This window comes from Cyprinus carpio, chromosome B1 (genome assembly GCF_018340385.1).
Source record: "Cyprinus carpio isolate SPL01 chromosome B1, ASM1834038v1, whole genome shotgun sequence".
Classification (NCBI taxonomy): Eukaryota; Metazoa; Chordata; class Actinopteri; order Cypriniformes; family Cyprinidae; genus Cyprinus; species Cyprinus carpio.
Genome location: NC_056597.1, coordinates 12,788,670 through 12,815,617, shown reverse-complemented (window position 1 = coordinate 12,815,617; position 26,948 = coordinate 12,788,670). Strand labels below are relative to the sequence as shown.

The 26,948-nt window shown below is 36.6% G+C and overlaps 1 pseudogene; it reads left to right on the top strand.

Annotated features, from left to right (window-relative positions):
* The first annotated feature begins 2,911 nt into the window (after positions 1-2,911).
* LOC122136048 lies at positions 2,912-4,098 on the top strand (annotated as a pseudogene).
* Positions 4,099-26,948: the final 22,850 nt, after the last annotated feature.

Here is a 26,948-nt window from a genome sequence, read left to right as displayed (position 1 = left end):
AATAACCACAAAAGTTGTCGCTTATTGCTCATTGTTGCAATATTTGATTGTTGAAGTTATTAGTGAATAATGAACTAAATTTTAGTCTGTTCCTCAGACAAAGCTATTGCTTGACCTCATATGTGACAAGAATTTATTTTGTGTGTCGAAAATAAACCCAATGAATTAATAAAGTCATACAGGTTTGCAATAACATGAGGACGATTCCCCCCCCCCAAGAAACAGAAAAAAACCCCCCCCCCCCCCCCCCCCCCCCTTCTGCACTAGATAAAATCATTTTTCTTAAAGCACACGATGCTATTTAAAACATTCTCAAATCATGCTGGAAAACATGACGCTAGCATTTTACCAAAATGAATGATTCATCCATACAATCACTGAATTGTTCCTTATTCAGGAGGTTCTTCTGAGGACCCATCCTTAAAGTCTTAGTGGCGTAAAACACCTGTGTCGATTACATTATAATTTCAAATGAAAACGAATTGCTCCCACTTTTTTCTAGAACTGCCTTTCACTTCCCACAGCCCTTTCCCACTGTTTTCTAAGTAATGTTGTTGTTTGCAGAGAGATTGTGGGGCAGGCGCTACCATGCTCATGTTCTCAAGTCCGTAAGCTATTTTTTCAAGGAACAATGAGATCCCTCCCATTCCTGAATGAACTGTAGTAGGTTTATATCATCAGCACCAGATTTCCTGAGGAATATAACTGACAACTCTGACATGAATGGATGATGCAGGATAAGTGAACGGTAGACATCGCGCAGTCATCATTTCTACTAAAACACCAGTTGTTATGTAAACTGTGAGATACGGTTCCAGATTTAACTGACACCAAGTGATCCACTGAATCTAAATCTGAGCCTACATTTATAAAGCAGATATGCTTGTTTAGACACTGTAAACTACTGTAAGATTGATTAGAGAATGTGTGAACTTGATGATAAAACTATGTTGAGATTTCACTACATTTTGGACAAGACTTGGTCTGCCTGCTTTTTTTTTTTGGTGATAACAAGATAAAACAAATGCAGACAAATTGCTATTACTCAAAAACGCTTATATCGATCCATGTACATGCCTAAACCAAGACAACATTTTTAACATACCTCAGGATGAATGTTGTTGTGGAAGGTCTTGGATAGAAAGGTGTGAGTGTTTCACAGACAAGACGTAATAGACTTAAGAGACTAAGGTGGTTCATAATACCATTAAGTTTGAATAGAGGTTGCTTAACTTCAAAGTTAACCACAGCTTCCTATTTGCTTTCCTCATTCGTTTTTCCTGTTGAAATTAAATGGAAATCTTCTGTTTTGTCAGCATTAGAATGCAACACAGCACCAAAGCAATAAATGACATTTAAGATAAATTTACAGAGAAAACCGCTATTTTAACTACAGTAAAAGTCTACAAACCCCTGTTAAAATGGCTGTTTTTTCAGAAGAAAAAAAAGGAATCCAAGTAAAATCATGTCAGATCCACATTTAATGTAATACTGAAACCAATAACAAACAAACAAAATGTTAAAATGGGTAAAAAATAAAAGTCTTGAAATAACCTGATTAGCACAATGTGGCACACCTCTCAGCTTATACTAATATACTAATATTTATACTAATATATAATGGCCTTTTGCTTTTAGCTAGTCAATAGCCATTAGAATATATCAATTTAGCACATCTTTTATTTAGGTTCTGAGCTCTGACTGATTAACAAAAGGTTATTTTTCTTCTTCAGAAGCGCTCTGAAGTGTGCTTTTATTGACTTATATTTGTGTGTTCAAGGCTATTATTATGCTGAAGATGGAATTCTTTTGTTATCTATATATTTTAATGGATGCCTGCAGGTTTTGTGGCAAAATGTCTGGTACATTTGTATTGGCTGTTGTTTCCCATGATTGCTTATGTCTTGACTACTGCCCCAGTCCCAGCTGAAGAGAAGCAGCCGTGTTGCAATGATCCTACCATCTTCATCATGGGTTCAAAAGTTCGGTGTAGTTTATTCAAATAAAGGTTTTTGCCCACAATGATTTTAGCTGGGCGAAGCTAAGGTTTTTTTTGTGTGGGAACATAGCTCCCTTCTCTTACTCTACACCACAGACATGGAGACTAAAGGATGTTGTGCCACATGCAGCAAGTGACCATTACTTCGTCACACATTCATACAGCAGCTCATTCGAGCGTTAAGGGATGTCTCTTGGCAGCCTAAGGGCATGTTTCTTATTTTTTTCCATACATCTTATTCTTACAGATACCCTGTTTCTTGGAATGTCACTGTCTTTCCCCCCACAATTCCAAAAAAAGGGTTTATTTTTTATGCAAAACAAATCACTTTAAAGGATTTTAAATCTCATCGAAAGCCTGCAGTTTTAACCGTGATGTCCAGAATTTTTTATACCCACTGTACTTAATGTTTCCAGTATTACTGTTTATCTGTATTTTTTTAACCAGATAAATTCAGACTTGGTGAGCATAAGAGACCTCTTTCACAAATCTTCTAAAAAGTTCAAACAATAATTGGCAGATCCCACACTCTTAGAAAAAGGTACAAAAGCTGACACAGGGGCGGGGTAGCTGTATCCAAATGTACACTTTTTTAACTACTTTTAGGTAAACTAGCTATTGGACCTTTAGGTTCAAAACGCACCACCTTTTTAAAAAATGGGTACTATCACACTAGTGACAGCTTTTGTACCTTTTTTTCTGAAAAGTTGTAATGCAATACAAACTGGATATAAGATCCCTTACAGATAACACACAAACCACACCCACATCCACAAAGGTTTCATTGATCTATGCTTTCATTGCAGAAGGCTGTAAATAAATAATATATTCATCATTTTTTACATTGTTTTTTGTGACAAGCAATGACTTTCAGCTCATTCCCTCTCTACATTCCACCCTCTGCAGCCCAACATGTCCCCTCAGAGGCTTCCACTGCCCTCATCTTCTGCAAACAATGAGCTCTCACACCTTAAACAAAGACACAGGCGTGAACTTGGCAGTGGTAAGCATCGGCCTAGGTCCACGGTGTGGTATCCACTCTGCCACAAGTATGGATCCTGGAAAACAACGGACTGGTGCTGTGGGATGTGCCTTGGTTTCTCCCGTCCTCTACGTCGCGCAAGACGGTTGCTGCAGTATGGGTCCTCAACTCTGGCGTTTTGTCGGGACTTTTTTCCTAACCCACCCAAAGCTAACCTTGTGACCGCTTTTTTCACATCATTACCTATTGACTTTGACCACAGAGCTGGGAGAGGATTGGCGCGGCGCTTTGTGTGCAGGTGGCCCAGGCCTGATAAATCCATTTTTTTCCTGCCTCTGCAAGTTCTGTCCCTCTGCTGCCTTTCTACTGGCTGTGATATCATTGGACCGTTGTTTGTTGGTGACTGAAGTTGGCCTTGGACTCAGAACCATCGTACTGTGTCGGCAGCGTGGAAGATCTGCGGTCTAGGATGGGCTTGGGCAGCTGTTAATGCACTTCCGTATTTCATGTTCCGTTCAGTTGTGGAAAAGAAGGATGGCCGCAAACTCTGCTATCACAATTTTGCACTCTATTCCTCCTCAAACACATTGCACAAGAGACTGTAAGCTGCGTCAGGCAGCGACCGGCAGTGTCCAAAGTCAGTCCTTGCTGGGCCTTTGTTGTACCTCTGATTGTCATCGCCACATCAGTTACACTTCCATTTTTCTTGAAACTGCGAGCTCGCAGCAGAAAGAGGCTTGAAAGTCGACGGCAGCGGGTGTGAACAATGGCAAACTGAGATCCTTTAAATTCTTCCGCAGCCTGTCTTCAGCAGGCAGACAAAAACAGGTTTTCGACTCTCGGAAAGTTTCATGAAGGATGGTCGCCTCAGTGATCGCAACTTTAATTCTCTGCTGGGTGCCCCTACCACGTCTTCTTCTGCTTGCTGGAGGTGACGGCTCAGTACAAGACAGAGATTGTGGAGCTTGTGGAGGTCTACTTACCTGTCGCGACAACATTCTCCTTCCTGAACTCTGTATTGAACCCAATTATCTACACTTTTAGCTGTCCAAACTTCTCCACTCGAAATCCGCCAAAGTTTGGGTGCTCTTTTCGAGGGCTGGTGGAGGAAGCCTGACCCCATAATATGGGTTACAGAAAGAATGAGGAGGAAAGATCATTGTTCCCCTCTTCACCCCAGTTCTCCCAACCCACCCACCAGAGTCACTCGCGTCCAGCATGGTCATGCAGTGCTCCATCAACCTCTTTGGCCCACAAATGAGGGAGAGAGAGGGATGACAAAATGTGACTTTATCATGTGGAATATCATATCCTGAAATTGACGACTATTTAATGTTAACTACTAATTAATGTTTCTGAGTGAACTACAGTCTACCAACCAGATGTCACAATCATGGGACGGCCTTATAAGCTTTTATCTTTTCTGCATCTCTTTGCTGCACTGGGTGTAATTTGAGCTATAGTCATGTTGGATTACCCCTGAGGTTGTTGTAATTTTGAGAATATTTAAGAGAGTATGTCCCTGCCACTGGTAAACACAAATGAACTCAAAACCAAAGCCCCTCAAACACACACAAGTTAACATGACCCATATTCCTGTTCTGTTCTCTCGCATTGTTCAGATTACTGACTATATAACTCAGCAACAGGGTCTTTATTGGAAAGTTTTTTTTTCTTTTTATGCTTGTTCAATGAACCATAGTAATTATTGCACATGCAACTGTGGAGTAGTCCTTAACAGTTTACAGTCATTAGGCAATTACGGACACAGTTACTTAGGACAGTAAAGAGACCTTTCTACTGATTTTCAAAACACCAGAAATAAGATGCCCATGGTCCCTGATGATCACCTGTGTGAACATGCCATAGTCCATGGAGTGTCAAAGTGTCAAAATGTAACTGTTGTGTTTGAGAACTTAAAAAGTGCCTTGGTGGAAGAGTGTGGTAACATCTCACAGCAAGATAAGATGCACTGCAGTGCTTAAAGCAGCTGGTGACCACACAAGATTCTCACTTTTTCCATTTCTGTTAATCAAATGCCTGCCAAAACATGTTGAGTTTGTGTTTTATCTTAATACAAATATTTGCACACTAATAAATTTGCTGGAAATAAAAGCATTTTAATGCAATATTTTTGCTGAGTTAATAGGTTTACTAATATTACTGCTCATTTTAACCCAGGGCACACATACACAGATAACATTACTAAAAACATTAATTTGCAATCTTATTTGTAATCTACAATATCATACAATATACATATTAGCCAAGATGAGACTACATGAAAACATGAATATTGTCTAAAAGCTTCTTATCAGCATAAATTTTTGTCTTAGCAATAAAAAAACAAACAAACAAAAAAAACTATATTTTACTAGAATACAGATTAGGAACACAACTTAGGCTACGTTTACACGACAATGATGTAGTCAAAAACAGCAAAGTTTTTCCATTGCGTTTTTAAAAAGTTTCATGTATACACAACAACATTTTCAAAATTATTCGCATTTACACATATCTGGGAAAACCGCCAAAAATGCTGTATTACGTATACCAAACAATAACTTTAAGCAATCACCTATTAAATAAACAATACCATAATACTCAACTTACGAATACATATTGTGTATGATGCGTCTCCGCTGTTGGTTGTAGTATTGGTGAAGTAAATCCACACTTAGCAGAAGAAGCGTTAGCAAACTCTTGAGCAGCAACAAGACCATGTACTCTGCCATTGTTGTGTATGTTTGTTCGCACTTGCCTTTAAAACGACAAAGTACTGTGCATGTCTACATACCTAACACATAATACGCACACACATAACGTCACCGTTTTTAAAGATTTCTGTATTGGGTGTTTACACAGAAACGATAATGGTAGTGTTTTCAAAAACTTGTGCTTTGAAAACCAGTTTTCAAAAATATGCGTTTTCAGTCCCCCAAAACCCACAAATGTGCGTTGTCGTGTAAAACGAAACAGGCAAAACGCGGTTTTTTAAAAGTTTTTTTTTGAGTTTCCCTTTTTTTTGGCTGAAAACATTGTCGTGTAACCGCGCTAGCGTCGTTGTGCGTAATCTTAAAAACACTAGAATACAAAATAAAAACTCTATATGACACAACAGTTTTACCTTTTCCCAATATTTTCTAATTTTATTAGTATACAAATTATTACAAATTACATTATCAGAACAACTTGAAGTGTTTAAAAAAAATTCAGAATTTCTTGTATTTGGTATGTCATGTTTGTTTGTGGAAACACACAATGAAAATGTTTTGAAGAAAATGTTACTACAGTTCTGTTTCCCTACTGTAAAAGTGGATGGCACTGTTTGACCAGAGGCTGACATCAAACTGTCAGAAGTAAACAAAAAATGTGATAAAAACAAGTACATGTGATACTGATTGCAAAAAAAAATTAAATGCAACATTTTGTCTTTTGAAGCCATATGATTGCAAAAGAACAGGCAATTATTTAAAGGGATTCTGTCATTAATTACTCACCTTCATGTTGTTCCACACTGGTAAGACCTTTTGTTTATCTTCAGAACATAAATTAAGATATTTTGGATGAAATCTGTAGAGAGCTTTCAGACCCAATGTGTAGACAAACAATGCAACTGACACGTTTTGTGATGGCCCAGAAAAGGTTGTAAGAACATTTATAAAATAGTCCATGTGACATCAGTGGTTCAACCGTAATATTATAAAGCTACGAGAATACTTTTTATGTGCAAAGAAAACCAAAATAACAACTTTATTCAACAATTTCTTCTCTTCTGTGTCAGTTTTCAATGCACATTCACAAGAATACCACGAAACATGAAGGATTTGGAACAACATGAGGGTCAGTAATTAATGGCAGAATTTTCACAAGTTGATAATCACTTAAAATCTTGCTTGATGGCTGTGGTTACCATTCACTTTCACTGCATGAAAAAGTTTGGATCTTCTACTATAAATAATATGAATTGCATTCCACAGAATCAAGGAAAAGAAGAATATATATTGTCAAAAAAAAAAAACAGTTTGATTTATTTATAATTTGAATATTGTGAACTCTTTGCAGCACACAAGTTGCATGAACTTCATAAGTTTGTGTAAAACCTAATGATCATGTTCTCCAGGATGATTTTGATGGTCAAAAGAGCAGCTTGTGTTTCAATGGAAGCAAGAACATCTGACCGTCTGTACAAAGAATCTCACAACGTTATAAATTTGCTTACTTGATTAGTGAAATTGAAATCAGTGACACAGAATCTCAAATATTTCTTCCTCAATCCTCAATTCCCATCACTGTCAAATTACAAAATCTATAATAATTATTATTTTAATATGGCTTCTTTAATAGATAGTTTTGTACTGTACAAAACTTCCACAGTATCTGTATACTTCATGTGCATGGACCCAGTTTTTAATAAGCAGCTGTAGTTAGCAAGGGATCATGTGAGCGGGAAAAAAAATTGAAATTGTTGAACGGATGGAGCACAGAGTGGACAGACGGAACAGTTCATGTTTTAAGCTGTAAAAGAGTGAGCTCTGTGCTGTAACAGTATGAAACAGATGCTCTTAGTGGTATTAAAAGTCCATTTTTGCGTCACTAGCAGCTTGCAGCTACTCAGAGCACTTTAGGACAAAGGGAATGAGGATCCAAGCTATGGACAGCAACCAAATCAAGAAGCGGTTTACACTGGAGTGTACGTGTTCACTGACACATACATGCTTATCAAGAACCTACATTTACATATTCTTCCCATAGCTATTAAATATGCTTATTTTTTAATTAAGCTTGTTGAATCGGTCTTAGCAGTCAGATTATCAGTTGAATAGATCTCTAGCACATCTGTGAATGTGACATAGTTTCTTCGAGGTCAGAACAAAAATATAGCCTATCATGCAGACCATAGGGATTGGATTTTTCTTTTTATTCCCCCTTTTTAATCTTACATAACATTATTTTTATGTGGGCTGTGCGTGCTAAGTATATCATGAAATCTTCACCTGCAAACAAAAGCACTGCTGTGGAATGTGAGTCTTACACCTACTTATTTAAGCTGCTGCTTGTCAGAACATCTGGTCTATGATTGAGGTCTGACTTCAGAAGATGCATCAAGAAGGTTGTGTGTTGTTGACAATACTGAACTGCAAATTAAAAAATAACAAATAAAAAGATTTTGTATTAGATTTTTAACATTTGACTAACAAGCATACATACAATTTTCACAAAATTGTTCAAAAAGTGTTTTTAGCAAGAAATTTCAAGTACAATATGGAAGTTGTGATGAATTTAGATGCAAAAAACCATCAAAATAAGCAATAAAGATAGCAATAAGATAATGGCACTTTTCCCACAAATGACTAATCTTGTAAAAATGCTATTAATTATTATTATATATGTATTATTATTATTATTATTATTATTATTATTATTATTACTACTACTGCCACTACTACTACTATACTATTAATAAAAACAAACTCTTAGAGTTATCAACAAAAGGTAATCAACATTTAGAGAAGGTTATTGACTTATTTCAAATGACCCATATAGATGTGACAATATAAATAAATGGTGTTGGGTGGAAATACAGGATGAAAAATTATAGACAAGAACATGAACGTGTAAGAGGATTTTGTGAGAGAGCAGGAGACAGGATTAAATCAGATGTAAATCAGGAAAAAAAGAATGAGAGATGAAATGTTTCTCCTTATCTACAGTTTAATCACACACTGCTGGTGCATCAATCTACTGTCTGATAAGAGAAAATAAATATAGTTGTTGATGTGGGAATGAAGAGAAATTAATTTTCTTTGCCTTAAACAATTTGCCACAACTAAAAAGGTAACACTGAGCTGTGAAACGACACTGAATATGAGTTATACATTTGGGGGAATCATTTTTATTTTAACAAAAAAAAAAAAAAGAGAATAATAGTTTTCTTTTATCACTGTTCATGAATTCACATGTGTCATATGTCTGGAAATGGGAAAATATTTGCTATATTTACTTGACCCAGAGCATCTATACAGTAAAGGGGGAGGAGACAGAGAGCCTACATATGAATGAGTGAGAGAGAACGAGAGATGGAGGGACAGTATTAGAGAGGAACAGATTGAGAGAGACTGAATGATGAGAATGTGAGCAAGAGAGGGGCGAAGAGAGAGAGGGAAAGGAGGGGCGAGTGATGTCCAGAGATGGAAACGCTCAATATAATTTTCTGCAACAGAATCTAAACATTCCTCAGAGTGAGAGGAAGAAACACAGAGCCATAGAAAAGCATTAATGCTCATCAGTCATCACAGACAAAGATTTCAATGGAAGCAGGCAGCATGGACACCATTGAGCTTCCTCAAGACAAGATTGTCAAAAAGGTATGTAACCTTTTAGTCTTAGACTATGAGATGGGGGAAAAATGAATGAAAATGTAGTAAGTTTTCCAAATTGACACTTTTTATGTGTAATTAACAATTATGATAACGAAAAGGCTTGAAATAAATCAGAAAGATGTGAAACTGGTTGTCACACTTTTTAGTCCAGTTAATGTTTCTTCTAATTTCTTCTAATTTTGACAATCAAAATGTTTTTATACACTATTTAACCATTTTTTTGCAAAGATACAGTTCACATTAACTACTGTTGTACAAGTATTTGTGTGACTGCACTTTCCTCAAAATCTAATTGTTATTGATATATAACCCATGTGACAACTAGTCCTGGCATCCACATTTCATAATTGGAGCTTAAATTAGATCATAAAATGCTCTTCTGCTCTATACTGGTAAAATGTAGGGGTCCTTCAGGAAGAAGATAGAGAAGCTGAGGAGATGGAGCACCTCTTCAGGCGGCGGCAGCTTCAAACGGCCACCCAAAACCAAAGCCCTCAGTCTGAACTCACCCACTGACCCAGACACAGAGCCCCTCAGAGTAGAGACGGAGCGCAGGAAACTCAGACCCATTGTGGCATCCGTCTTTGGTCAGGTATGGGCTGCTTTGTCACACGGGAAGTTATTTATGGTTTTGTGTTGTGCTGAGGTGAACTGTGAGCTCCTGTATTTCCAGTCATTGCCTTGATTTAAACAAATGTTTTGGTTTGCTGAAACTTTCTTTATTAAGTGCTTGATGATACAATTTACACTTGAACTAAAAACGGGGATTGGGTCTGTCATATAGGCCTACTATTCAAAAAAGAGGAGCTGTGATTGCTAATGAAATAGTGCTTATTATTATGCTGATGGATACTGTGAAGACTCCAAAAGCAGTTTTTGTGTGATTCTGAATGAGGGTCTCTATTTGTGAATGGGTCACATGGGCATTTTTTTGCTCAATTAACTCAAAGACTGCTAGTCAGGATTCTGTAGTGTCTGGGTTATTTGCAGTTTATGAGTTGTGCTCTTTAAATATTTTATGTTAAGTACATGACGTTAAAAAGAAATTCTTAATACAGTGTTACTTATTTGTTGGCATGACACTAGTTCTCCAGTTATGGACCCCAAAGTTTTTCAAAAAAGCCTGTTTCAGATGTTGGTCGAACGTTATCTGATGCCTGCATTGTGCTTAGACATTTTATGTAATAATAATAATACACACTGGGAGCTAAAATATTTTAACTGACTTGAGGTATTAGACTGTCACTGAAAATAAAAATGGTGTATAAACAATTTTCACTTTTAAACCATGAAACTGTGAAACAGACAGACTGAATTAGTATAATTCTTGTAAAAACAATAAGTTATTACATAACTTTAAAAATCTGTTTTTTTTTTCCCCCCAATGGTAAACATCTCACCATTGTTCATTGCTGAAAAATCTGTAAAGAAACACAGAATTGTTCCCTTCATCTACGCTCCCCTCAAATGTACTCTTTCCAGTCTGTAGTTTATTCATTCTTAAACCCTTTTACACAGCATTAATCAAAATAATCATTTTCTGACAAACTCTCTGCTTTCAGAGGATTATGGCTCTTTACTGGAGTAAAAGGTGAAAGGGTATTATGTTTTATCTATTATTCACCACACCTCATTCTTTAAAGCTTGTCTTCCCAAACGCATAGGATATGAAACTAGCACAGCTTTCCATTAAATCTCTTTATTTCACTTTTCACTAACCTTCTTCACTAACTTAATATGAAGACCAACTCTAACAACCTTCAAATTCTTTAAACAGGACTGACTTAATAACATTAATAAAACTAATTTCAAAACTTAAAAAAAAAAAAAACACTACAACTAAAAAAAAAATGGGGGGGGGGGCTTTTAAAAAAACTTTTGAAGTCTCTCAGACCCCTAAAATGAAATAAAAATTAGTGAATGATTGTAATTTAAAAGAAGGTAATAACAATACACTAAATGTTATCCTTCATCGTGTCAGAATCTAATAACAATATACTGTATAGTCTTATGCTAAACATGCCAAGAAAAACACAAGTCTGAGGAAGGGTAATTCATCTACAATGCAGAGATTGAATCTTGGATATCATATCACTCAATCAAAGAGAAACAACAACACTGAGAGGGAAGAAAGGAGGAGGAGTGAAAGGCATGGGAGAAGAGAGTGAGGGATAAAAGAAAAAGAATAAGAGAGATTGATTGAGAAGGGGAGGATTATATGGGTGAGATTAACGACTCAAAGAGATCAGATCTAAAAACTGATTCACTCACAAGAACACTCTTGTGCACACTCCAGCTTTGGGCATCGTAATAATAACATATCACACACAGCTTTGTACATCCAGCATACCACATATTAAACACTAAACCTAACGCATGTTATTTTGCTAACAGAATTTTCGAAACATCTCATTTATGTATGCAACGGTCCATTATCCCAGATGCTGAAATCACAAAGTCTTTTTGCTCCATAGTGTTTATTTAAGCACAGGAAATTGTATTTCTTGTTTATTGATTTGTATTAAAACTAAGAGTTTAAAACTTTTTTCTTTGGAAAACGAAAGTCACATTATTTATTTTTGTTATATTTCAAGTTTTACATTTAGATTTAAATGTACACTGGAAAAAACAATTGGTGTAGAAATAATTTTCACACTCAAATTTCTTAATCCTCACAAAGTAAAAAAAAAAAAAAAAAAAATAACACTGAATTAAATGCTAATTTTAAAATTCCTAAAATGTAAAATATAAATTAATCACATTAAATAGTATGATATTCTAAATTCAATGTGAAATTAAATATTTCATATTTTCTGTGTTACATGACTTCTTTGTACACAAATTACAACCGTCCCTCACCAACAATTTTGCCAGTAATAGTATGCATTAATAATATAGGTGGACATTACATGTAGAAGAAGGTTCTTAAACAGTTCTTAAAAATAAAAATCTGAACAAACCTAAAGGAAAAGATTCTTAAGAACCTTGCATTGAAAAGGTTCCATGGATGTAAAAGATTCTTCCTGGATCATTGATGTCTATGAAGAACCTTTATGCTATATCTTATGTATCATCATAGATCTGCTTAAAAATGCCTGTATATTTGCTTCACTTCTGAAGAAGAAAATATTCTAAACAGAGCAATATTAACTGCTACATCCATTTTTATTTTCCACCAGTTCCCTACATTTTGGTTTCCTGATCACATGGAAACGTTGCCAAAGAAGGAAAACATCACTTACTGTCTCTGTCTCATTTCAAATCAAGCTGTAATTCTGTCAAATTAAAAAGGGTGAAAAATGAAAACGATTTGTGTGATTGGTAGGGACACATCAGGTGCTGACAGCCACACAAACATTCTGCATTTAGTTGACATTTTTTCCATGTCTCTCTGTTGCTTGTCTCTTCTCTTGTTTTTTGGCCTTAATCCATCGAGCAGCACCACCAATAGACAGCAGACAACCCAAATCTCCTCTATAGCCCCCACACATATACACATAAAACAAGTAAAGAAGATGTTTGAAATCAAACAGAAACGAGACGCTCTACATTTCACCGTCTGTAGGTCAGTTGTCTGGCTGTTTTACAATAGAATAATTTAATCCACCAATCAGAGACCAGGTCTCCAGGTCTTAACCCAATTAGGAGCCGTTCTGTACAGTGTCGCCGGGCTGGTACTTTATTACATGAAAAAACAATTATGAGTGAGAATTCTGTGGCACACTAAAGTAGATATCCAGAAGAATGTGTCAGGGTTTTTTTTTTTTTTTTTAGTGTTTTGGACCCCGTTTAATTTCATTGTATAGACAAATATAGTTCTTTAAAAGATCTTCTCTTGTGTTTTGCAGAAGAAAGAATAAGAGGGTGAGTAAAATAAAGACAGATTTTAATTTCTGGGTGAACTATCACTGTTTTAATGTTACCTGCTCTGTGGTGTGGTCTACTTATGGAATGCTGAAGTCAAAACCTGGAAGGCTAACTCTCCGGCCTAACTCATCCATTCAAAGCTGCAGTCCCTAACTTTTTTGTGTTCAAAATTTACAAAATGTATATAATTATCGAGTACACCACGAATCCAAACCGTGCTTTGGCTTGTCCTGAATCACTACGGTACACATATAATAAGTGTTTATATTCAGATTATTTTAGACTGGTTCGGGTAGGTACCGCTGCGGAGTAGCCCAGTACCTGCGTGATTCGTCAAAGACATAAACAGAGAGAAGTAGCTCCGGCTACAATGTTCTTCGGCTACAATGTTCTTCGTTTTATCCCTAGGCCGTTCAAAAAAACACTCTCCCCTAAAGTGATAAAATATAAGAGTAATAATAATAAAAAGACACCAAATTAATACATAAATATAATATAAATAATTATATAGTAATCCACACAATACTAAAATAAATTATAAATATATAATTAACCGCTTGGGACTGACTGCAGCTTTTTAAAAATGCTAATATAATAATTATAGTTTTAGTTTTGCACATGCACAAAATGTACACATGTAAACAAAACTAATTTTAGGCATTTATGCATAAGTCTTTAGAACAAAAAGGCTTTAAACAGATAATGCCATAAATAACAGATCAAGTCCAGATTTTTGTGTGGTAAATGTTTTAATTTCATTGAATTTAAAATTAAAATGTAATTTAATTTAAAATTATTTATTTATTTATTTTAAATTTTATTTAGACTTTACACGAACCCACACCAATTCTGGAAATAGCTTGCCAGAATCATCTTATAAAAATATGAAATTGTTTTTTTTTCCAGCACAGGTCTATCACTTTTTAAACATCAAAAATGGCTGTTTGGTTCCCCTAGTGTTCATATTTCCATAAGACAGCTGCTGACTGTAGATAGAAAGGAATCTGAAGAAAGCTAGACATGTAGCTTAGCTTATTCTGCAGGGTGTGTAAGATAAAATAGATATAAAGAAAATATTAATTATTCATATTTAAATCATCCATGCACGATTCACTGAATTTGACGCTGCCTTCTGCCCTCGTGCTAGGGGGGAGTTAGGGTTAGTAAATGTCTACATTAACAAATCTAATATCATTAAAATGCCATATTTTGTGGTATTACGAAAACAGCCCTACCTCTGTGTATGCCTACTTTGTCTCCACCTGAAGAGCTTTTTAAACACAATTACCTTTTAAACTGATCTTCAAATATCTTAGTTGTGTATAAAAGAGAATGTGAGAGAAAAGCATGGACTTATAAAGAGATTACGTTGTATTATTACATGAATGTGGGTTTGAACACTGTAATACCATGATCTGGACCAAAAACTCATCTTACTTGTAAAACATGTTTTGCGCTCACCTGCATGTTTAAACCCATCTAATCTTATAGACTAACATAATTTAAATTCCACCAGTGTTACTGATGTTAATCATAACACTAAAGTAATTCTGTAAGCCACTGTAAAATATTTTTTCTCCCTCTAATACCAAGAATTAGATCTTTGCCCAGAATATCATATTTTGGGAGTTATGGAGTAGATTAGAGCAAAACAAACAAAACCGTGTTGATAGGTCCGGGGATAAGCTCTCATTCAAAATTTATTTATTATTTCTTTGTTTGTTTGTTTATAACAGTCCTTCACCTTAAGGAAAATGGACCAAATTAGATCATATAGTAATATAGTAAATATAGTAATATTTAATAATATAGTACAATATAGTAACATACTGTATAGAGTAACATGTATAGTACTGAAAAACATAACATATAGTAAGTAATAAGCTATATAACAATATTTCCCTGTTTATACACTTTGTTTCCTGTTTTCTACACTGACATTTATTATAAGTACTGATTTGGCTTCGTCTACTGATCCATCTATCCTCTCATCTGACCCTTTTGACCTCTGACCCCTGACACTGCAGCTCATCACCCTTCTAAAAACCATCTGATGGCTGTCTACCTGCACTCTACAATCTTTCTACAATCCTACATTCCCTTATCAGCACTGCCAGCTGAGTTGCACTCACCATGTAATCTGGAATGTTGTGGATTATGCAGGACCTTCTCCACCCCCTTTGCTCTCTCTCAACTCTGTATCTCATCTCTCTCATCCTCTCTCTCTCATTTCTCTCCTCATCCCTCAGCATCCCATCCTATTTTTGTACCGTGCCAGTCACTTGTCTGTCACAAAGAAAAATAATAGAGTCTGTCACAAGGCAAAATGAGGATGTGAGAGAACATAAAAAAAGGAAGAAGGGGGAAGAAAAAACGTGTAGAGAGAGAGAAAACAGACAACAGATGCAAGGTCCGAGGGCATCACTAATAAAACCCTCAAAATACTGTTTCTGGCTGAAGGAATAGGTCTCACTGCTCCCCAAAGCATGCTGTGACAGTATTTAGTGTTGTTAGCATCACTACCTATCACCTCTTAGCTAATCTCGCGAACCTCTTGTTTAAATAGCCTCCGCCCCTCTTGGGATATTCTGATGACAGGGATTGGTGTGTCGCAAAGTTTATGTAATAATCTGAGGACAGGTCAACCAAGAGTGAGTGAATAAAGATGGAGGGACAGAGCAGAGATGAAAGAAAGAGTTGGAGCTGTGAGAATTTAGAGAGAAAATACAAATGATGGGATAAGGGAAGCGAAGCCATCTAAAAGCAGCAGCATGAAGAAGGATAAGAACTATATTAGTTTTTTAAAAAGACTATTTTATAAGATGTAGATTAGTGAGACTGATTTAGAAAATTACTTGAAACTATGCATACTTACTTGGCCTTTTGCAGAAAGTTTTATGATGCGATAAGTTATTGAAATGAAGTGTGTGAATAAAGTTGCAATATTTGTAATGTACAAACTTAAAGGAACACTTCACCACTTCAGAAGTTTGAGGTTTTTAACAAGGAGTCTCTTATGCTGATGAGGACTGCATTCAGTTGATCAAAAATACAGTAAAGCTATTATTTGAAATATTATTACAATTTAAATAACTTTGTTTTGCTTTACCTTATTTTAAAATAATTACAATTTATTCTGTGATGGCAAGCTGAATTCTTAACCAGTCATAACCATACTTTCCACATGATCCTTCAGAAATCATTCTAATATGCTGAATATGCGGAATGTTTTATTATTATTATTATTATTATTATTATTATCAATGCTATAAACAGTTTAATATTTAATATTTTTGTGTAAACACGCAGTACTTTTTTTCCAGGGATTCTTTAAAAGTTGAAAAGTACAACAGTTATGTTTACAATACATTTTTGCAAAATTATTGGAAACATTATAACTTATTTTCATTTACAAAATTATGCAATTACTTAAAACTTAATTGCTAATTATTTAACAATATTAGCAAACCCCTTACTGACCCAAAACCTTTGGACAGTACTCTATATAATGATAACGGATATAATACTTCACAATTCAATATTCCAAACAGGAGTTATAAAAAATATTTATAACGAAAAGATCGCTGTTCCTAGCGCTCTGTTACAATGCAAAGACGGACTGGTAACCATGCTTTTGCCGGATTGTTTAGATTTACAGTAACGCAAGAAGTTTCACTCGTATAACTTTAACCACAAAGACATAATATGGGTCAGTCCCAGGAGATTTGTAGTATACGTCGGACTTTTGTTGATGCTTTTATCGGGTGCGTTTTTAAAGCTTGTCAGTCCCTGTACTGTGGTATCCACCATAAAATTTTAAATCTGGAAGAGGAGACAGGTCAGAACATTCTGCTAAAACATGGGCACGACAAGTCCTTGTTTTAGTGGTTCCATGATTTGTGTTCTCCAGGATTTTTTTAAAAATAAAATAAAATTCGTAATTTATAGTTCGTAGACAGCGGCAACACCTACAAGCAGCATTAGCAACGTGTCAGCTGCGATTTTGTATTGTGAATAACGAACTGGTTCCTTGCAAAGGGGCCCCCGCACCCCCTGGACAGCGCAGTGGCACGGACCATTGGGCAAGTTCACATCCCGTTTTAGGAAGGCGGTGATGGGCAAGAACTGAATGAAGAATGAAGAAGGTTGGCGGGTTGTTTGTAGCGAGATTAGGGGTTTTTAAAAAGACTATTTTATGATAGAAACAGTAGATTTAGATGGAAGGTCCGCGGGGCATCAGGAAAATTACTTGAACTCAGACAACACAGTCGAGGGAATTCAGGATAGTGTGCTCAGACAAACCAGGAATACGTTCTGGCTGAAGATAGGTTGCTCACTGCTCCCCAAAGCATGCGGTGACAGTATTTAGTGTGTTAGATCACTACCTATCACCTCTTGTTAAATAGCTCCGCCCCTCTTGGGATAATTCTGATGCAAGGGATGGGTGTCGCCAAGTTTATGTATAATTGAGGACAGAACAAGAGTGAGTGATAAAGAGGGAGGGACAGAGATGCAAGAAAGAGTTGGAGCTGTGAGAAATAGCGAAATACAACTGATGGGTGAGCGAAGCCATCTAAAAGAAGCAGCATGAAGAAGGTAAGAACTATATTAGTTTTTTAAAAAGACTATTTTATAAGATGGAGATTAGTGAGATGGATTTAGAAAAAGTACTTGAAACTATGAGTACTTACTTGGCCTGTTTGCCAGAAAGTTTTATGATGCGATAAGTTATTGAAATGAAGTGTGTGAATAAAGTTGCAATATTTGTAATGTACAAACTTAAAGGAACACTTCACCACTTCAGAAGTTGAGTTTTTCACCAAGGAGTCTCTTATGCTGATGCGGACTGCATTCAGTTGATCAAAAATACAGTAAAGCTACTTATTTGGAAATGATTTATTACAATTTAAAAATAATAACTTTGTTTTGCTTACCTTATTTTAAAATAATTACAATTTATTCCTGTGATGGCAAAGCTGAATTTTAACCAGTCATAACCATACTTTCCACATGATCCTTCAGAAATCATTCTAATATGCTGAATATGCTGAATGTTTTTATTATTATTATTATTATTATTATTATTATCAATGCTATAAACAGTTTAATATTTAATATTTTTGTGTAAACAAGCATACTTTTTTCCAGGATTCTTTAAAAGTTGAAAAGTACAACATTTATTTAAAATACATTTTTGAAAAATATTGGAAACATTATAAATGTATTTACATTTACAAAATTATGAATTACTTAAAACTTAATTGCTAATTATTTACACAATTACAACCCTTACTGACCCCAAACCTTTGGGACAGTACTATATATATAATGATAAATTATAAATACCTTCACATTCATATCATTCCAAACATGATTATACATAATATTTATAAAAGAATGTCCTAGCTGCTCTGTTACAATACAACTGAATGGTAACCATGGCTTTTGCACAGGATTTTTAAGATTTCCAGTAATCAAATTTCACTCTTAACTTCACACAAAGCAATCATATGGCTTCAGGAGATTTGTAGTATAGTGGACTTTTGTGATGCTTTTATGGTGCTTTTTTAAAGCTTGTCAGTCCCTGGTCCCCATCCACTTTTAATATCTGAAAGAGAGCAGGTCAGACATTCTGCTAAACATCTCCTTTCGTGTTCCACTGATTTGGTTCCCAGGATTTTTTTAAAATAAAATAATATTTGTAATTTATAGTATAGACATCGGCAACACATACAGCAGCATTAGACCTTGTCAGACTGCGATTTTGTCTGGTGCATAACGAAATGGTTCCTTGCAAAGGGGTCCCGCCCCTGGAAGGCAGTGGACTGCCATTGGCATCCACCGTGTTAGGAGGCAGCGGTGATGCGGCAGCTGAGGATGAGGATGATGAAGAGTTGGGGCAGCAGTTTGAGGAGCCGATATGTGCTCTGGTTCAGAACTGTACCATGCTACACAACATCACACCTTTTTAGAGCCCGATGTGGACTGCATCTTGTCTCCGACAAAGCTTCGCTCCAGGGCTCAACCTCCCTAGCGCCCGTGTACTTTCATGTGACACACCATTGGCTGGGATGCTGTGCCGCATTTTTCTTTGTGAGTCAAACACACATGGGCTTAAAAAATGTATCACGCATAATTTCGATATTTACTGCGATGAATCCTATATCAGTGATCGATAATTTAGGGAATCCTTTTTTAGAGAAAAGTATTATCTTTCCTGCCCAAAATATGATGTGAGCACACAGAACATTTATTTCATACACTCATTTTCAGTGTCAGAATTTCCATCAGAGAATCGGATGATCATTTTGGACAGTCTTATCCATCTTCAGTCAAATAAAACACAGATCCCTTGAGGAAACCTGCCATTACAAATACATTCTGTGTTCATAATGACCATAAGAATAAAAGCATATTTATAATGCAATGGTAATCGGTATAGCCTTTATCACTTCCATTGACTGGAGACAAGATGCTGTGTTCCACATCTGATCTCAAAAATAGTTGAAACCTGTTATGAAGTTAAATATGTGAGAAAAAGCATTTTTATGCTTTGTTGGACAACAGGTTTGTGAGTCAATTTTGTTACCAAGTCAATTTCACGTTTCCTTCATGTCACTCCACAAGTCCTTCATGCAGATTTGAAAGGATGCTTAAATTTAAATGCACTTAAAAGTAACAATTCACATTAAAGTGCTCATAATAGACATGAATGCACAACCTACCATGAATGCATTTCTACAACCTAATTACGCTCAAGTGTGCACCAGATTGGAAATTATATAGTATAATATAATATTACCTGATAGTGAAGTGGTTTGGAGTGAATAAAGAAATTAGTAGTTAAACTGTAAATTAAGTTCCTGTAGATCCTAGAGTATTGTTCAATGTGACTGAGACAGTGTAATATCCTTCAGCTGTCAATTGTGATTTATATATGCTATTAGTATATGTATTTATATATGTATTCCAATGTTCTTTTTTACTCATGGAGAATCTTGATTAAACCTCTTATGTCTCTGCAGAAGAAAAAAAAAAAGACAACCATTATGCATGTTTTTTTCAAAGAGGTGAAGGTTTTTCACCTACAATTGGCAGTATAATCAGTCTATGTGTCTGTTAAAGTAGATCAAAACTAAAAAGAGAAAAAGTGTACAAGTGTGTAGTTTCATAGTAGCTTAATGTTTTCATATTCAATGTCTACATCTCTGATAATCCCACAATAATTTTTTGTGTGGATAGAAAAGTAGGGTGTAAGCTGCAGAAATTGCTGCAAAGACAAAACAGATGGAAAATTTTACCTGGAAATTGGTTTTGTGACATATTTTATTATTTATAATAAAGCTTTTACCCCCAACTAATATCCCTGTATTTTATTCGCTTAGTAGTGCAAGCACTTATTGAGGCGCCAGGGGTTGCCTGTTGAACACGACAGACCTACATAAACTATATATTGTATGGAGAAGGGCCACTTGATTTTTCTCAAAAAACAAAACAACACAGTATTGTGAAATGCCCATTCGCCTCCCTGTGGTGGTGGTTGTCGCTGGCATACTACTTGACCCTTGTACTCTGTTCACATTCGTGACTTGAAGACCTACTGCTGCTTGCATCCCGCTTTACAATATGTTTTTTTCGTAGTTAGGGACACCGAACGACTCTGAGTGTTCCCCAAAGGCGCACTTTGGGACTAGATAGAGAGGCGATCGAGTGCCATTCTGCACACAAAACAGCGAAAGGCTCCGTGATCATGGACCCCCAGCCTTCCCCAAGATCCAAATCACTCTAGCGGCCATTTGTTACTTATGTGAGGCATTCAGGATTGAATGACTGGATAGTTCCCATTTGGAGCGGCATAGTTCATGCTCACTTGGAGTAGTTGAAATGGTTTTCATTACAGAGTTTCCGCATTTCCAGTACATGAATATCTGACAGCACGCAATCACCATGGTTGTGTGCTCATATATCCTTAGCTAATTTGACCAGTCACAATCCATAGATATCATACACACTGTTGACTGCCATGTGTTAATCTCTCACCTTTGCTCCTACGGACCCTCATTATTATTAAGAAAAATAATTTAAATGCAATAAGTCCATAATTACGGTAATTAAGTCAAAGATTCAATTAAAGGAATAGTTTCCCACAAAAATGAAAAGATAACTCATCCTACAAGCCCTCCAGACGAATGTATGTAGTGAGGTTTGGTTTCTTCATCTGAACAGATTTGGAGCAATGTCTTCATTACTCCAGTGCCCCACATAATGGCTTCCCCTGCAGTGAATGGGTTGCCGTCGAGAGAATGATAGTCCCCAAACAGCTGATAAAGACATCACAATAATGCACAAGGACTTTCACACAACTCACGTCCATCAAGGAAACATCTTGTGACGTTGAAAAGCTGGGTATTTATAATAAACAAAAATCCATCAGGTGTGTAAGTTTTGTGAAACCCGTGTTTGATCTGTGCATATTTCTTCACTGACGGAGAATGTACTTTTGTCACTGGGGAAAGCAATATTATGGATAGAGGAATCATATATTTCGCAACGAAGCAAATGTTGTGTAGGTCGAAAACATCCTACTAGATGGATTTATTTAAAAATATAAACACAGCTTTTCACGAAGACATTGATTAATGGAGTTGTGGTAAGATTACTAGTTGGATTACTGGGAGTGGTTTGGTATCAACTAGTTGAGCAAGTAAGCCCCCAATTTCTCCAAATCTTTTAGGATGAAGAAACAAAATCATCTAAATCTTGAGTCTAGTACATTTTCGACAAAGTGTAGAATTTGTAGTTAACTATTCCAGTACGTTTGTTTAGTACGTTGTGTGCGTAGGGTGTTTGTACTGTAAATATGACACGGTGATAAACCCCAAAACAGTGTTTAAAAATACCTTTCGTTGGATGTTCCTGGTGGATTTTTTTGGGAGAACATGTCCATGGTGTCCGTGTACCAAGTATTGTCTGTATCTGCTGACTCTTCCTGGAAAGAAGAAGATACTTGAATTTATTTATAGAGACAAATGATTAGTGTGGTGGGAATCTGAGAGAAAACAAGAGCATTGGTACTAGGTGAGCGAGAGAGAGAGAATCTTTGTTGTTATTTCTTGCTGCATGTCTGGTGATCTGAGCCTCATGTGTTTTCCTTCATGCAGCGGTTTGCAGGATGGTCCGCCCGCATCGACCCACTGACAGGTGTGCGTGATGCACGCTGGTACAATGTTACTTTGAGTGACAGTTCAACCACGAACCAGTCCTGGAATCGCAAAGCTGAGTTACCGGAAAAGATTCTAATACAGGTTCCAGCATCTTTTCTAACAACTTTGTGTATGCTTTTTTTCCACATACCTTTTATAAATGGATTTTAATGACTAAACCATTAAGAACCACACACGAATCGAAGTGTAATTGAAATTATTTTTGATTAATTAGATTTTGTTATGATTTATACCATTTTTAACTTATTTCTTTTATTTTAATTATTTATCATAATTTTCATTATTCTGGCTGTTTTTTGTGTGTGTTTTAAATGTATGTGCCTTCCATATGGATATGTATCTGTAGGTTTGTCCTAATAGTTATCTCTGTTATGTCTCTTGAAAATCTGTTCTCAACTGCAGGACATAGATCTAACGGCCATATGAAAATGGGAAGGTACAAAGATATCAACCATCACTGCGATATTCTTTATATCATTAAGAGCATTAAACACTATCCCTCCATCCAAAGTAATATGATTTTCCTTCCCTGATTGAACTTATCTACTCCACTCATCAACATGGAACGCTTGCCATTCCCGAAGTCTCTCATGCTTAAACAAAATAGTCTACCTTCATGTTCCTCTTACTCTCTTGAGAAGATGCATATTATTTAGAAATTCAAACGAATTATCAAAATAACCCACTTGCGCTCATGTCATGTTTGCACTTACTTCTGTGGAACACAATAGGAGAAATTGTAAAGATTGTTTGCATAGACACTTATTCACAATTGATTATTTGAAGTGAAGATCATTAATGGAATAATCTGTATTCATGTTGTTATTGACATGGACTTTCAGAAGACATATGGACCACTTATGATACTTTTGCTACAGTATTTTTTTTAGCGTGAACAGATCCTGCTCATTTTATAATTTCATGTTATCCTTTTGTGGATCTACAGAAGAAAAAAAAGACATTGGAGCTATTGCTTGCTTGATTGGCCCAAGTGTGAGTAGTTTTGGATGAACTACTCCTCCACCAAATTGATATCAGTGATCACCGTCCGTTTATCCTTCAAATTCCTCTTCACTGGACAGACATATTACACATTAATGTCAACAAAATGAGGAAGATGCTCTCTCTCATGTAGAGATGTGATTCAAATGCCTTCACAGTATATTGTGGGTCCCTTCGGTATGAAATAGACAAGGGATAATCACTGCTGCTGTAGTCTGTACGTGATCTGGGTGAGTGCATGAGGTCACGACTGGGCTACATGCTCCACAGAAATGCAGCGGATTGTACTCAGTCAGCAGAGTATGTGAGTGGGGCAGACCCTGTGAGTTATTTCATTGTACTTCCTTATCTCACAGTTTGGCACTAGCATATACTGTATATCTTGAGGTGTATCATGTACTTCTACATGACTGTATGTTTGTTCACTAGTGTGGTGGTAGACGTGGCTGATTGACGCAGGACATGTGGTAGACCTGATGAGGCCAGAAAAAGCCGGTGTGGGTGCTGAGACACTGCAGACATGATCGGAGTGAAAGGATCTAATGATATGTTGATTAGATATGGTTGGGTGTTCCTATGCGTAGTGACAGGTGTACTGCCACTCCGATAGTTTTGCTGAAGGTCACTTCCATTTAAAAATTGCTATACTTTTGTGTCTCAGCGTTTGACTCACGCATGGTGATGGTCCGATCAGCCGTCCCTGCAACTAAAGGGAAGCTACCGAGAATCAGATCAGAAAGATGCTGCAACCTCTAGTTTACAATTGATGAGATCCTCAGACGTGTTAGATACAATGGGTGGATGGCATCTCTATTGACTTTGAAGGTTTAGAGCAGTATAGATTTAGCTCCATGCAGGTTCTTCCAATGGTGATTCTTGCATGATGCGTATCCGAAACCCTTATTACAGTCTTCGCCGGTGATAGCATAGCTTCAACTGTTCATCACAGCTTGATGGACAGCACATTATCTAAATACTAGCAACCATCCCACATATTTACAACGTCATTGTAGTTCAGAGACGATAGACATGGGCAGCATGAATGTCCCAAAGCATTCAATGCTGCATTTAGAGCGCCCGCAAAGCATTTAAGGGTCGAAAGCTGATGTGCTTCAAGCTTTATGGAAGTGCTTGTTAGGAAGACGCGCAGCCTTAATGGGAAAGGAGGATCTGCTACAGTTCAACGAGGTGTCAGAATGGGAAGAAAGTCATTTGAAGGACCTGATCGTGGCATGGTGGTGGTGCCAGACGGGCTGGTCCTTCAGTATTTCAGAAACTGCTGATCTGTACTGGTATTTTCAGCACAATATCTCTAGGGCTTACAATATCCATTCCCCCCAGTGGCAGGTTCTGCCAGCGAAAATTCATGTTGATGCCAGAGATGAGAGGGACTGGCCAGACTGCTTCAAGCTGATAGAAACGAACTAGATCTTGTAACCACTTGTTACAACTGAAGTATGCAGAAGCGCATCTCTATCACACGTGAATTTTGAAGCAAATGGGCTACAGCAGAAGAACCACACTGTGTGACCACTCATGTCAGCTAAGAAACAGGAAAACAGAGTTTGCACAGGCTCACCAAGATCGAACCACAGGCAGGTTGGAAAAAAGGTTTGCCCGGTCTGAGTTAGTCTGGATTTATGATATAAGACATTTCAGATGGTTAGGGTCAGAATTTGGCATAAAACACACTGAAAAGCATGGATTCATCTGATCTTGTATGAACCTGTGCAGGGTTGGTGGTGCTGGTGTAATGGGGGTGGGGGATCTTTTTAGCTTACTTTTGCCACAGCCAACTCAGTATTGTTGCTGACCATGTCCTTCCCTTTTTGACTGCTATTTACTTCTCAGCAGTATAATCGTGCCAGGTCACAAAACAGTAATCTCACATATCAATGAGTTCATATATACTTAAATGTCCTACACCGTCACCAGATTTCAATGTGCAGCTGACAAATCGCTACCAGATGAGTGATGCTATCATTGTCAATATCTCTGAGGTGGGAGTGGTCACCAGCTCTTTGATGAATAAACGCTAGAAAGAATTAAGGAATGTTGAGATGGCAACCTAATAAAGTGGGCCGGGGAGTGCTATATAAAAGCTGCTTATGGGAATGAGTAAATTATTTAGAAAGCACATGTGTCTTAGGCTATCTTTATAATGAAAGGCTTGGTGTCTTCCTCATTATAAGCACCTTGATCAAATTGTCTGATTATATGGGGGCAGCTGTGGCCTAATGGTTAGAGCATGGACTTGTACCCCGAAGGTCGCAGGTTAAGTCCGGTGCTGGCAGGAGTTGTAGGTGGGAGGGAACGTGAATATTGAATGAAGAGTGTCTCCTCTTCACCTTCAATAGCCCAGGCTTGAAGTGGCCTTGAGCAAGGCACTGAACCCCCAGTTGACTACCCGGCGCGCTGGATATAATAGCTGCCCACTTCTCCCGGGTGTGGGTTCACAGTGGTATGCACTTCTCACTGCTGTGTGTGTGCACTTGGATGGGTTTTAATGCAGAGCACCAATTCCGAGTATGGGTTACCATATTTGACAAATGTCACGACTTTTCACTTCCAAATATATTATATATATATATATATATTCTATAGATATATATATATATATATATATATATATATATACACTCATCTCTATAACCTATTTTCTTCCCCTTATTCTCCACAGAATTTGTCCGAATGATGTCTCGCTAACTTAGAAGAAGAAAAAGGGAGAGAACAACCAGCTTGCCAACTCCTAATGTGAAGAATGAAATGCTAAATTAACTACCTTATGTAATTAAAGCATACTCTTTCTTCATACACAGACATTTATTTCACACATTTGCTGTGTTTTAATGACAAAGAGGAAAAGTTAATTAAGGAATTTTCCATGTTTCCACAATATGTTCAGAATTGTAAGGATGCATAGCTGTAGCACACATTATTTATAAAACATGCTATAAATCCTGAATGGACCTTAATTAATAACTACTGAAAACTGTATATGAGATGTAAATGGTCATTGTGGACTTACACTGCAGTGCCAGATATAAATCAGTATTATGTGTGTTTTGGAAGGTAAACCACTGGTTAATGCGTCTATGATGCTTTTAGGACTGTTAATGCTTTTCATGTGGGAACAGGATATTAACATGCAAAACTGGATATCATACAACTCCAGAAAAGTCTGGAGATCAGTTGTAAAGATCACTATGTTTAGGACACGTATGTGATCTCCCTTGCTCCTTATCATTGTTTAAACAAATGTTTTTATCTAAATATCTGTTCTTGCCAACACTGAACTATTAAAAAAAAAAAACTTCAAAATTTTTTTTGTTATTTCTGTACTCATAAAGATTGTAAATGTTCAATAACCAGTTAAATTAAATGGAATTAAGCTTAATTGCTTTCTTATTGTTTAATTCTTATTTTCAAGTATTTAAACCGTAGTCTCTTAAATACAATGGTGGTAAAACCTTCTATCGCATTGAATACAC